The 15601-nt window shown below is 42.5% G+C and overlaps 1 protein-coding gene across 6 annotated transcripts in view; it reads right to left on the reverse strand.

Moving 5' to 3' along the window:
* The window catches only part of LOC143982543 (uncharacterized), a 147755-nt gene that overhangs the window by 48751 nt on the left and 83403 nt on the right, over positions 1-15601 (reverse strand). The window lies entirely within an intron of this gene.

Here is a 15601-nt window from a genome sequence, read left to right on the forward strand (position 1 = left end):
TGTGCGATGCACTGCTTAACCCTGCACTTTGCGCACAATGCACTCCTCAGCCTGAACCCAGTAACACGCTCCTGAACCCTTCCATTCTTTGTAATATGGACTCCTGAAACCTGTGTGAAAATGCACTCCTGAACCCTGCACCTTGTGGGGTGATGTGTAGGGGGAGAAGGGGGCGGACTTGGCAAGCTTCTGCACTTATTCTCCAATGAAAAAGCCCTGAGTAGAATAAATGCCAGAATTAATATCAAGAATACATTTTATAAATAAGAATATGAATTAGAATGAATTAGTAAAGAGAATAAAAGATCAATAAAAAAAATAAAAAATAAAATATAAAAAAATAAAAAATAAAAAAAAAAATAAAAAAAAAATAAAGACACATTAGCTGTTTGTTTCAAGACTTTGAAAATATCTAGAAGCCAGATCAAAAGGGGTTACAAATGTCTCTCTTGTATATCATGATTAAAAAGGCAGGGCTGCACAAACCCACTGTAATCACAACGTATTTCTATGCATATAATGAAAAAATATACATTATGATGTTAAAAATTTGTGCCATGCAGAAGCATAATACGGTGTACGCTCAACAGCACCCTTTAACCAGTCTGATGCACAATTGTAGATTACACAACCTCTGAGACAAGGTCTTGCCTTTGGCCTAGATTTTTCAATGAAAAACATTTGTAAATCACTATGGATAAACACTCTCCTGTTTGATTGGTAACACAAATTGCTAATCAGCCAATCACGTGGCAGCAACTCAATGCATCAAGACGTGGTGTAGAGGACTTGAAGTCTCAAACCGAGCATCAGAATGGGAAAGAGGGGATTTAAGTGACTTTGAACATGGCATAGTTGTTGGTGCCAGATGGGCTGGTCTGAGTATTTTAAAAGCTACTGATATACTGGAATTTTCACACACTACCATCTCTAATGCCGCGTACACATGATCAAATTGTCCGGCAGACTTAGTCTGGTAAACAATCTGGCAAACTTTCTAACGAACGGACTTGGCCACACACGGACACTCCGAAAGTCCGGCAATTTCTAACGCGATGACGTACAGCACGTATGACGGGACTAGAAAAAGGAAGTTCAATAGCCAGTAGCCAATAGCTTCCTTCTCGTACTTGCTCTGAGCATGTGTCATTCTTAGTGCACCGGACTAGCACACTGACGAACGGATTGTCCGCTGAAAGCCAAGACAAATTTTGAGTGAAAACTACTTTCGAAGTCTGCCGGACTTTACGACGAAAAAGTCCGCTGGAGCCCACACACAATCGAATTGTCTTGCGTAATGCGGTCCGGCAGACAATTCGATCATGTGCACACAGCATAAGGTTTACAGAGAATGTTCTGAAAAAGATAAAATATCCAGTGAGCGTTAGTTGTGTGGAAAAAAAATGCCTTGATGTCGTCAGAAGTCAGGAGAATTGGTAGACTGATGCTAGATGTTAGAAAGTAACAGTAACTCAAATAACCACTCCTTACAACCAAGGTATGCCGAATACCATCTCTGAATGCACAACAAATCGAACCTTGATGGGCTGCAGCAGCAGAAGACCACAGTGGGTGCCACTCCTGTCAGTTAATAAGAAACTGATGCAAAAATTCACACAAACTAACCAAAATTGACAAAAGAAGATTGGAAAACCATTGTTTCATTTTAGGAGTCTTGATTTCATCTGCTAAATTCAGATGGTAGGGTCAAAATTGGCGTAAACCTCATGAAATCATGGATCCATCCTGCCTTGTATCAACGGTTTAGGATGGTGGTGGTGCAATGGTGCAGGGATATTTTATTGGCACACTTTGGGCTCCTTAGTACCAATTGAGCATTGTTTAAATGCCATGGCCTACCTCAGTATTATTGCTGACCCCGTCCATCCCTTTATGACTACAGTGTACTCATTTTTTGGTGGCTTCTTCCTGCAGGATAATGCACCATGTCACAAAGCTCAAATCATCTCAAACTGGTTTCTTGAAAATGACCATGAGTTTTCTGTACTTCAATGGCCTCCACAACCACCAAATCTTGATCCAATAGAGAACCTTTGGGATGTGGTAGAACAGGAGATTCTCATCATGTTTGTGCAGCCGACAAATCTGTAGCAACTGCGTGATGCCATCATGTCAATATGGACCAAAATCTCTGAGGAAGGTTTCCAACACCTTTGTTGAATCCATGCCTTTAAGGCAGTTCTGAAGGCAAAAGGGGGTTCAACCTGGTACTAGCAAGTTGTACTTAATAAAGTGGCTGGTGAGTGTATATTGGATTGTATACAAATATAGCGTATACATATTCAAAAAGCAATATAGAAAAATTGAAGCTGGACTCCATGCCGAAATAAAAATTTGCTATTTTATTATGCTTTGGATTCTTCAAATAAAATATTGCTTCTTGTATCCAATAAAAAAAGAAGTGGGATTTTGACTTGCCAGTAACTTCCATTTCTTGGAGTACAGTATAAGACACAGGCAGCGTATTTAGAGACCCTGGGATAGCGGCAGTTACCCTCAGATGACTGGACACTGGCAAGCTTTTTGGGACATGCTTGGGGTGCTTCTCCTATAACCCTACACTGAGTCCTCAGTTTTGTAACAAGCAATGCAGAGTAACCAATAGGAGAGAGGGTGTCCTGTACTGTACTGATATAGAAGCTAAAAGCAAGTCAAAATTACTCTTACTTTAAATCATACAGTACATAAACAGGACACAGACAGTTTTGCACAGAGCAACCTTGATCCTCCTCTTTTCAGGTCCCTCGTCAGTGCCCCTGGCTCCTACCGCTCCATTGAATGCCCCCATAGGAAGCTGTTCCCATGGGGGCGCTCGTTCAAACTCGCTCCCAAACCATGCTGTTTGCATCTATTCAGACACAAAGCCCAGCCCCCCCTTCTCTGCTCACAGGTTTGGCTGACATAGGCTTGGATGAGAGCAGCAGGAGCCAATGAGAGCAAGAAGAGGAGAGAAGAGTGGCTGCAGAGTGCACAGCACTGGACCGAGATCTTGCCCAGGTAAGTATTATGGGGCAGGGGCTGCAGGAGGAGCTGCCCTAAAAATGTTTTTTACCTGAATGCATTCAAGTACAAAAAACCTTTTACCTTTACAACCACTTTAAACAGAGGGGCTATCAGAGGGTGCTTCCCAGATAGCAAGGATAACTTTCCACAAATTTGTGGCAATGTTGAATTGCAAGTCTTAACTTGCTGCACATTTTTACTGGCAAGTTGTACACTTGCAGAGCATTTGAAGCACAAGTTCTAGTTGCCACTTTTTCAAATTTGACAAATTTGTGTGGCAAGTCTCTAGCAAGAGCAAAGTTGCAGTGGTGAGTTTACAGCAAGAGTTCTGCAAGTCACAGTGACTCCTGTGGTGGGATGACTATTGCACAACTGTCAGGATCATCTAGCACTCTTGCTCCTCATTCCAGCATCCAGGTTTTGGCTATGGTATTCTGTCCACCTGCAAGCTGATTGATGCAGTCTCTGGGTGGAAAGTCAAACCTGTTATAAGCCAGATAATCCCTCACTTGGATGCTTGTGATAGAGAGTGAAATGTGTGTTGTTCCTGGTCAAGCTGCCAGTCTGTCTGCCCTGTTAGATTGATGCTAGACAGATAGCTAGATAGATCGCCCTGTGTATGATCTTGGACCGGATTTTGGACTATTCCATGAACTCAGCCTGCCTTTTACCTGGACTCTCATAGAACCACGTTACCTATCTGCTTCCGCAAGTACCAATTTGCTTTGCTTAGTTCGCGCCTACACTGGTGTGGTGACTAGGCACTATAGCATTGTGTATTAAGTCCTGGGGGCAACAAAGTACCGGTAGGCCTGCTTGCCTTAATGGGAAAGGGGGCTGCTATAGGTGACGAACACAAAGTAGCCAGCTATAGTGTCTGGCCACCTGCATTGGAGTAGATGTGACAACATCATAACTGAATCAGAACTTGCAGCAGACTGTTTGCGAAGAATGTTGATCTGGAGTCATGCAATGCGGACTTGCTGCAATTGTGCAGCAAACTTGTGAAAAATGCGTTTTGAACCACGCTCCCCAATTTTAAAATTCATCAACCTCAGCCAATCAGCAGAGCCAGCAAACTTGGACACAAACTAGACCTCCCAAAAAAGGTATAAAAAGGAGGATGCCTCCCATGGTGAAGTGCATATTGTTTATTTAAAATAACACGCTATACAGATTGAACCTACAGTGGATACATTTTTAATACAGCTCACAATTTTTGCAGGGATGCCGATATGCACTCCACCTGCGTTCAACTACTGGCGGAAGTGACGTGTAATGCAAGATCACACCCAAGACATCATCAGGGATCACATGATCGGACACATCCCTTTTAAACATTACCCCCATCTTAGGATATCCAATCCAGTTCAATACTTGCTTATCAAAATTAAAACCCTCAAGAACGCTCAATGTGGTTTACAACCAGTTTCTTCTATTTAATAATCTATATTCATTTTTTTAAATTACGTATTAAAATTTATATTGAACTAGGGATACCTACAGGATTTAAAGTAGGCAATTAAAAAAACTCAGTTACATTTTCTCAAATCACTTTAGAATACATCATAATAGGGATCCCAGTCTGGTGTCTTTTTGTGGGATCAACAGAGTTGAATCACTTTGAAGAGGTGGTAACATTATTACCGTATTTGCCGGCGTATAAGATGACCTTTTACACTAAAAGAAAACGGCCAAAAATCGGGGGTCGTCTTATACGCCGGGTATAAAGCAGGGGTCATTTTCTATGCAAGCTGCCCGCTGGATGACAGCCTACTGGATGCTCGCAAGAAATGTGCGGTAATACTGTATACAGTATACACCGCTGAGCCAATCCTGGCATGCGATGTATTCTATTAGTGAATACAAAGCCTGCTCGGATTGGAGTAACCACCTCTGCCAATCCGAGCAGGCCATACGGTAGCCTGCTCCGATTGGCTTTTGAGAGAGGCGCGGGCTGATTATGTTACAGCCCCTGCCAATCCGAGCAGGCTTTGTATTCATGAATAGAATACATCGCTCGCCGTGATTGGCTCAGCGAGGTATAATGTATGTATACTGTGACACAGTGTTAACTGTTACATCGAGCAGGCTGACAGACTGGTCGGAAGGGGGTCGTCTTATACGGCAAGTATAGCACAAATCCAACATTATAAATGGAAGATTAGGGGGTCGTCTTATATGCCCAGCCGCCTTATACGCCGGCAAATACGGTAATATCCAACAATGAAATGGAGTGGATTTTTTCATTAAATACTTTAATTCCTGTATGCATCAACGCAGATATGGATTTAACCACTTTCAGACCGGACCATTTTGCTGGTAAATGACCAGAGGTCTTTTTACACTTTGGCACTGCGCTGCTTTAACTGGTAATTGCGCGGTCATGCAATGTTGTACCCAAACAAAATTTGCGTCCTTTTCTTCCCACAAATAGAGCTTTCTTTTGATGGTATTTGATTGCCTCTGCGATTTTTATTTTTTGCGATATAAACGTAAAAAGACCGCAAATTTTGAAAAAAAAATGATATTTTCTACTTTTTGTTATTAGAAAAATCCAATAAACTCAATTTTAGTCATACATTTAGGCCAAAATGTATTAAGCCACTTGTCTTTTTTTTTACCAAAGTCAATAATTGTATATTTATTGGTTTGCACAAAAGTTGTCACATCTACAAACTAAGGTACGTTTTCTGGAATTTACGCAGCTTTTAGTTTACGACTGCCTATCTCATTTCTTGAGGTGCTAAAATGGCAGGGCAGTACAAATGACCCCATTTTGGAAAGTAGACCCCCTAAGGAAATTGATAAGAGGCATGTTGAGCCCATTGAATATTTTATTTTTTTGCCTCAAGCGATTGAATAATGACAAAAAAAAAATTTTTTTTTTTTTTTTACACAAAGTTGTCACTAAATGATATATTGCTCATGCATGCCATGGGCATATGTGAAATGACACCCCAAAATAAATTCTGCTGCTTCTCCTGAGTACGGGGATACCACATATGTGGGACTTTTTGGGAGCCTAGCCGCGTACGGGGCCCCGAAAACCAAGCACCGCCTTCAGGCTTTCTAAGGGCGTAAATTTTTGAGTTCACTTCTCACTACCTACAGTTTTGAAGGCCATAAAATGCCAAGATGGCACAAAACCCCCACAAATGACCCCATTTTAGAAAGTAGACACCCCAAGCTATTTGCTGAGAGGCATGTTGAGTCCATGGAATATTTTATATTTTGCCACAAGTTGCGGGAAAATTACAAACTTTTTTTTTTTTTTTTCACAAAGTTGTCACTAAATGATATATAGCTCACGCATGCCATGGGCATATGTGAAATGACACCCCAAAATAAATTCTGCTGCTTCTCCTGAGTACGGGGATACCACATATGTGGGACTTTTTGGGAGCCTAGCCACGTACGGGGCCCCGAAACCAAGCACCGCCTTCAGGCTTTCTAAGGGCGTTACAGTTTTGAAGGCCATAAAATGCCAAGATGGCACAAACCCCCCCCAAATGACCCCATTTTGGAAAGTAGACACCCCTAAATTTAGGGGTACACTAGTGAGACTAGGTAATAAATGGCGGGTGCCCTGAAACTATAAAAAAATAACTAACCAACCAGCGTCACCTGTAACAGTTATATGGTGATCACTGGTGAAAGGGTTAACTAGGGGGCAATTAGGGGGCTTTATGCGGTAGTATATGGGGGTCCCTGGCGCTATAAAAAGCTGCAGCGAACCTAAATACCTACCTGCCTAACTAGCGTCACCTGTGACACTAATACAGCGATCAGAAAAACGATCGCTTATTAGGCTGGGTTCACACTGGAGCGATGCGGGAACGCCACGAATGCGCGGCGGGTTCCCGCATCGCATGCCTCCCGGCGGCAGTTCACACTGCCCTATGCGAACTGCTGGGAGTGTCAGTGAAATGTTACTGACACCCCCAGATCAGTTCGCATATCGCAGTGCGATCTGCAAACTCGGATCGCATGGTGTGAACACCCATGCGATCCGATTCTGCTGCGGGCCAAAAAAAGGGTCCCGTGCGAATTTGCGGCGGGTGCGGCGAATGGCTGAACTCGAATCGCACAGAGATCGGATGTGATTTGCACTGCAGTGCGGTGCGAATCACATCCGTTCTCATAAACCGCTGCAATGTGAACCCAGCCTTAGTGACACTGGCGACGGGGGGTGATCACGGGGTTAAACCTTTATTGGGGGGGTTAGGGGGGTACCTTAGAACTAAAGGGGGCTAACCCTAACTGCCCTAACAGTTATTAGTCACAAATGACACCCGCCGGGTGATCAGGGGGTTAAACCTTTATTAGGTAATAAATGGCGGGTGCCCTGAAACTATAAAAAAATAACTAACCAACCAGCGTCACCTGTAACAGTTATATGGTGATCACTGGTGAAAGGGTTAACTAGGGGGCAATCAGGGGGCTTTATGCGGTAGTATATGGGGGTCCCTGGCGCTATAAAAAGCTGCGGCGAACCTAAATACCTACCTGCCTAACTAGTGTCACCTGTGACACTAATACGGCGATCAGAAAAATGATCGCTTATTAGGCTGGGTTCACACTGGAGCGATGCGGAAACGCCGCGAATCCGCGGCGGGTTCCCGCATCGCATGCCTCCCGGCGGCAGTTCACACTGCCCTATGCGAACTGCTGGGAGTGTCAGTGAAATGTTACTGACACCCCCAGATCAGTTCGCATATCGCAGTGCGATCTGCAAACTCGGATCGCATGGTGTGAACACCCATGCGATCCGATTCTGCTGCGGGCCAAAAAAAGGGTCCCGTGCGAATTTGCGGCGGGTGCGGCGGGTGCGGCGAATGGCTGAACTCGAATCGCACAGAGATCGGATGTGATTTGCACTGCAGTGCGGTGCGAATCACATTCGTTCTCATAAACCGCTGCAATGTGAACCCAGCCTTAGTGACACTGGCGACGGGGGGTGATCACGGGGTTAAACCTTTATTGGGGGGGTTAGGGGGGTACATTAGAACTAAAGGGGGCTAACTCTAACTGCCCTAACAGTTATTACAGTCACAAATGACACCAATGCAAAAAAAATAAAAAATGACATTGGTGTCACTGTGACTGGGGGGCAGGGGTAATTGGGGGGGTGATCGGGGGGTAAAGGGGGGGTGTGAGTGTGCCTGGCATGTTCTACTGTGTGTGTAGAGTGTTGGTGCAACTCACCGATCCGCTCTCCTCCGTGTCGGAACGAAAAATACCGACACGGAGGAGAGAATACATCACTTCCTCTCCTGTGTTTACATTACAGGAGAGGAAGTGATGTCACCGGGAATTTCTATTCGTCGGGAGCGATCGCGAGGGGGTGGCCATGAATGAATGGCCGCCCCCTCGTCCCGGACGAAAACCGACCGCCGCAGGCACCGGGCGGGGGCCCGATCGGGCCCCCGACCCGCGGGAGGCAAGGGACGTACATGTATGTCCTTATGCCTGCCCGTGCCATTCTACCGACCTACATCGGCGTGCGGCGGTCGGCAACTGGTTAAATTGCTTCATATCCAATTATTAATGTTTCAGCATTATTAAGGTGTTCCAATTGGATTCAATCAATTGGAGAGTGTGAAAGGATACACACAAAAATATTATATATATATATATATATATATATATATATATATATATATATATATATATATATATATATATATATATATATATATATATATATATATATACACACACACACACACACACACACACACACACACACATATACACACACACACACATTTTTTTTTTTTACCTAATATCTCAACCTAAACAAGATGGTGCAGTTGTGTATGTGCCCAATAATTAGTTTCTCCTACCACTAGACTAGAGTGATATGAAATTGATCCCATTAAGATACAATGGTAGTTCCTGGTCCCCACCAAAGGAGGCAGTATAAGGATTGGAATCCCTGATTCAAAATACATTATATAACATATTTGAATACGTCATATTAAAAAATTAACAGATTATTAAATATAAGAAACTGCCTGTAAAACCCCATTGAGAGACCTTGAGTTTTAAGTGTGGTAATCAAGGATTTAACTGCATTGGATATCCTAAGATGGCAGTAGTGTATAAAAGAGGGAGAGACATGTCCGGTCATATGATCCTTAACCACTTGCTTACTGGGCACTTAAACCTCACTCCTGCCCAGACCAGTTTTCAGCTTTCGGTGCTGACGCACTTTGAATAACAATTGCGTGGTCATACAACACTGTACCCAAATTACATTTTTAGCATTTTTTCCCCACAGCTGGGGGTTTTTATTTTTTGCTAAACAAAAAAAGAAATCATGTTTAATAGTTTGTTATAAAAATTTTGCAAACAGGTAATTTTTCTGCTTCATTGATATGCGCTGATGGAGGCGGCACTGGTGGGCACTAATAGGCACAGTTAATGCGGCACAGATAAGTCGGTACTGATGGGCACAGATAAAGCAGCACTGATGGCCACTGATAAGATGGCATGGATGGGCACTGATAGGTACCACTGATAGATGGCACTCTATGGACACAGATGGCACTGATGTGCAGGAGCACTGTCCAGGCACTGATTGTGAGCACTGATGGGTGATACTGTGGGCACTGACAGATGGCACTGGTGGGCACATTGCAGTGATCGGGACTGATGTCCCACTCACTGCCGCCGGTGATTGGCTTTTTTTTCTCCTCGCACTGAGAGCGCGAGGAGAAAAAATAGCCGATTACCGGCTGTGTTGACATCACGTGATCAGCTCTCATTGGCTGACTGCTGATCACGTGGTAAGGGGTCGGGATCGACTCACCAATCTCAGACACTCTGATCACAGAGCGCACCACGCGTGCCCTTCAGGGGGTGCGCAGGCCGCTCGTGCACAGGACAATAGACGTCGTCCCGGCAGTGCAGGTCCACGCTGTAGCCCTCATTCGGCTATAGCATGGATCCCTAGTGGTTAATGACGTCAGACATGCTGACAAAACGCATTGGATGGGATCTTGTGTGACACGTCACTTCCGCCAGTAGTGGAACGCAGGTGGAGCGCATATCGGCGCCCCTGCAAAAATCGTGAGCTCTGTTAATATTTTATCTATAGTAAGTTCAACCTGTATAGCGTGTATTTTAAATAAACAAGATGTACTTCACCACCCCTATCTTTTTATACAGTTTTTGGGAAATCCCAGTTTGTGTGCAAGTTTGCTGGCCCAGCTGATCAGCTGGGAAGAGCATTGGGAAACTGCATCCTCACTCTGCTTAATGTGACTACGTGTAGTGGGAGTCATCCGAGTCCGGTGAGTGGGCTGCGAGTTTGTTGGTGGAAGAGAACATTATAACACTGATGTGGAGTGGATAAGAAGACAGCAGATAATTCACCATTTGTATCAAGTTGAAGACATCTGGTGGCTGTATATGGACAGGACATTGCACTGAATGCACTTTATTTTTGAGCACTTATTTAATCTAACACTTGGTTTGATTTGATGAATTGTTTTTGATAAAATCGTTGAGAAAAACGCTTGATAAAATTGTAAAATTTGGGAGCGTAGTTTAAAAACACATTTATCACCTTAAAAAACAGGCAGCTCTGTCAAGATTGCATTAGTATGCACAGAATATGACACCGATTTATTGCGCAGGTTAAGGGAGATTTCCTAAATTTATCACACAAACTTGTGAAGCATGGCAAGTTTAGCAATAGCTTAGCAAGTCATTTTCAAACTTGCAGCTCAATTGCTTGCTATCTGGATTCCTGGAGACCCCGCTGGAGTACCTTAGACGTCATGATGCTCTACGACACTCCAGCGACATCTCCAAGAATAGTCTCGAATAGCAGAGCAGGGAGTGATCTATTCCTCAAGCTGTGCTGAAAGATTAACCCTTTAAAAAAAGGAAATGCGTGGTCCAAATAGTTTTTGGAGTTTTTAAGCCTTGGTAGTTACGAGAGCATACTGGACCCATGAGTGAGTGGGTTCAATTAAAAAAGGGCACACCGGGTGGATGGCTAATATCATGGTGGAGAGCACTTTTTCAACTAGACAGTTTTGGGTGGAGTAAATTAAAGATGATTGGAAGAGTCTTGGTAGATACTGGTCTTTTGCACTACTGGATTCATTTGGATATGAGATATTTTTGGACACTTGAGTTATTTGATGCATAAGTGTTTTTTCTTTGCCATTTTGCACGATATACATACATGTACTTTATGGTATATATGCAAAAAAATATATAGACCAATATCAGCCTAACCAAGAAAATTCCCAGGATAATACAGTATTAAACAGCAGGTAGCTGGTGGGCAGCAACCATCCACTCACGGTGTTGGTCCAAAGATAAGGATCACAGGCATGGCTACCCAACAAACTCAACATTCATCTAATGAGATGGAAAAAGTAATAAAGAATGCAGTTTGTGAAAAAGGACGGTCACTGGATATCCCACTATTCCCATGGGGAGGGGGGGGGGTAAACTCTGCCCACTGTCTCCCGGTCCAGGACCAGAAACTCCAACGTGCCTGATGGGCACTCACTCATGCGCAGTGAATCAAACACCCGCTGCCGAAACATTGAAAGAGGGCATAGCAACGGGACCAAGTGAGCTAGCCAGGACAGAGGGACAATATGGACTGATGTCCCCAATGTTAAGGTGCTCAGAAAGGGGCCCATAAACATCTGCCTAATGCAAAAACCAGGGCAGGAAACCAAACTAAACCGATACCAGTATCCCGAGTGGCAACAAAGAAGAGGGGGTCCCCTGGGGGTGGACTTTTAAGGCACGTACAAATTATAATAGTGTACAAATTATTTTATTACATAAAACCAACAAAAGGTAATTGAATATACAGTATACATTAAAAAGTACACCAACGTGGCTATGTCGTATCATTCATTTGAACAGAAACACCCTAAGCGTTTCGGAGCTTGGAAAAGCGTGTCCTTCTTCAGGGATACAATGTTTCTGTAGAATCTAATAAATGGCAAGGAACAGGGTAGCACAGTTATATAGTATCTAAACAGGTGGTGACACACGGGTACAAAAAATAGTTAGACACAATTTCAAAATACTTACAATACTGTTAACATATATGACAATAGTAATAAATATTTCTTGTAATACCTCTTTATTTAGAGGGTACCTTTGTGTTTCTACAAAACTTTGTATTCTCCTGTTCTGGTCCACTAAATTTGAAGTAGTGGATTCTGCATATTTAATGTTATAATTTCTATTGTTTTCAAAAAAATGTTCATCTCTTTTCTGATTGTACTTGACCCTGCCTAAGCTCATGGTTACTACCCTTTGTCTTAAGCTATTATACTAGCTTTTATAAATATTACCATCAGTAAAGTTTACCCCTTTTTTTTTTTTGCTCCATGGTGGTTGTGCAAGCAGCATCAGCTGTTGATAGTTAAAGGGGCCTTTATTATCAGAGCCACCCTAACCGGTGTCTGCAGACCTTATTGGCAGGACGCCGGCTGGACGGACCTCTCACCCTCTCCCACAACTCCATATGGTGAAGTAAGTTATCAAAGTGCGGTTCACCCTGCGTTTTTTACTCCAATGCAATATTGATCACAGCAGGTATAGTTTTTCCCTATTGTTCTATACTTCTAAGGTGAATTCTGCTTGTGCTATTCAGTGTATATTTGTTTATTTATACAGATGATATCTGATATCCCAATACTCTTTACTCCATTACATAATAAGCAGATTTGTCTGATACACATAATATATAGGGAGGCCCCCTTTTGCAGCACTGTCAGTGCCGAACCTTTTGTTACTACATTGCTGGTTGTCATCTTTTAATTTACTCAGATGCAACCTATACTTTAATTAATTTTTTTTATTTGTACTTTTTAAATGACGCGCTAGTTTCTGCCCTGCACTGTAATTGTCAGCCCCAGTGTTTCCCCACTTGCACTGCTCACCCGGTGGGGTCAAACCTTTTACCTTTTATTTATTTTATTTATTTTCTATTTATTTATTATTTTTTATTATTTCATTTATTTTTATTTTTTTGTTAGCATTGTTTAATGTTTAACTTTCAGTCTTTATTTATATATATTTATTCTTACCCCATTCAAATTACTATCATTACTTTTTATTTCAAATTTTTTCCTAACCAGGTATTATTCTAGGTAAAACAACTATAAAAGTCCCAGTTCATATTAAAAAAATCTTCTTCCCCCAATAGGGGACTGCAGACCTGTTTTCACACCACTCCTGCAGGATCTCTACAACACTTTATTGAATAGAGATAGACTGGGGCATATACCTCGAGCATTGGCGGAGCCAAATATACCCATATGGTCCTGTACAATTGTTTGTTCTTTTATCAAATGGTGCCCAGCGGCTATTGTCATATATGTTAACAGTATTGTAAGCATTTTGAAATTGTGTCTGTTTAACTATTTTTTGTACCCGTGTGTCACCACCTGTTTAGATACTATATAACTGTGCTACCCTGTTCCTTGCCATTTATTAGATTCTACAGAAACATTGTATCCACACACCCCTGAAGGACACGCTTTTCCAAGCTCCGAAACGCTTAGGGTGCTTCTGTTCAAATGAATGATACGACATGGCATCAATACTGGTTGTATATATACCTGTTGGTGTACTTTTTAATGTATATTCAATTACCTTTTGTTGGTTTTATGTAATAAAATAATTTGTATACTATTATAATTTGTACGTGCCTTAAAAGTCCACCCCCAGCGGACCCCCTCTTTGTTGTGATGTTTTAGGATGTGGCACAACAAATTTACGTGACCCTGTCATACCCTCTCTTTTGAGTATCCCAAGTGGTGGAGGACTGACATGACAAGGTGACAGTTAATATGAAATCAAAAATACTAAAAACAGGGACAAGGGACGTTCACAGACCATGGGACCCAGGCTGGCAGGTAGGTCTTTTGGCTTCTCCCCAATGCGATGCCTGTGTGGATTGTCTGCATTGGACACTGATAGGCTGCACTGATGAGGTGGCACTGATGGACACAGATAGGCTGCACTGATGAGGTGGCACTGATGGACACAGATAGGCTGCACTGATGAGGTGGCACTGATGGACACAGATAGGCTGCACTGGTGGAAACTTATGGGCACTGATATACTGCCAGATGGGCACTGATGGGCAATGATAGGCTGCAATAATAAGCTGCACTGGTGGGCACTGATGGGCTGCACTGGTGGGCACTGAGGTGGCCCTGATGGGCACAAATAGGCTGCACTGGTGGGCACCGATTTTTTTGGAGGGGCAGCATTTCATTCTTGGACCCAGGCAGCACAATGTCTTGGGCCAGCCCTGCCAAAAAGGTTGTGAAACAGAGACCCAGCGCAATAACATAATATGATGGAAGGAGGATCAAAAGACCCATTTTAAAGCCAAATCGCAATCTCAGCCCAAACAGGGCCTGTAGCTCAACTCATTAAGCCCAGGAGTAACAACTGTGCCAAGGAACCGGATCAGCGAGTCTCTTGTTGCAAAATGACCTTATCCCTATCACTGTCATGGGGGTCCTTAGGGATATGTTCCAATCTCACAAAAGAAAAGAGAGAAGTATCAGAATTTGGTTTAAAACCCATGTTGCAGCTGGTCACCTTGCACTTTTCAGAATAATAATTCCATAATAATAGTTCTCAGAGTAATAAATGCAATCATTAATTCTTTGACGAAGTGTCTGATTGTCTTACACAGCTACATAGGTGGACTTGTGTCTTTTTTCAACCTCATCGAGTACAATCTATGTGTGTGATTATACCGTATGTCATTATTGCATTGTATATACCTGTATGTTGCTGTCGTCTTGCCTATGTAAAAGGCCCCGAATGCACAGAGCATCAGTTGTCTTAAAATTGATGTAAGTTGGGGTAGAATAATTCCTCATTTGGAAGGGTCATGAATCCTATCTCCTTGAAGGAGAAGTTTACCTTTTTCTTAAATTTTATAAATGCACCAATAGTACTATCCAAAAAAATATGCATTTATAAAATGTAGATGTGTGCAACTACTGCATTATCTTGAGAAAGGCGAGATAGCTGCCAACACTACAATGTGACAAAATTGTATGGGTAATAAAAGTTAAAAAAAGTGTAGTGCTATAGTAAACAGAAAATAATAACAGTCATATAATGAAGATGACTCCGTTAATAAATAAAGTGGCAATGTGCTAATATAATGCAAATGAACATTAATATTTCTGACCAATAAAGTGCCAGCATGAATGTTATAATTGTGCAAATCATACACTGAAAAATCATCAATATTATAAAGTGCAGAAAGAAAAATATAAACAAGTAGATAATGAAAGTTCGTCCAAATCCAAACATGGAAATCACCCAGCTGGGGTGAAATGAAGTAGGAGATAGAAAGTCTATATGACAATGGAAGATCCTAGCTGGTTGTAAGGATCACCGAAGTTGTGCATCCACCTCCAAGGAGGGAGGGTAGGTACTCTTACTGGAATATGTGGACTCTAGTCCCTGAAAAATCAGGAATGTAATGGTCTGCCCAGTAGAAGATGTGTCATATTTTGTGCTGTGGCAGGACTCTTTGTGCATCCTTGATGGT

The sequence above is a fragment of the Lithobates pipiens genome, unplaced genomic scaffold (assembly GCF_037356315.1).
Source record: "Lithobates pipiens isolate NorthernLeopardFrog02 unplaced genomic scaffold, aLitPip1_a1.2 Scaffold_16, whole genome shotgun sequence".
Classification (NCBI taxonomy): Eukaryota; Metazoa; Chordata; class Amphibia; order Anura; family Ranidae; genus Lithobates; species Lithobates pipiens.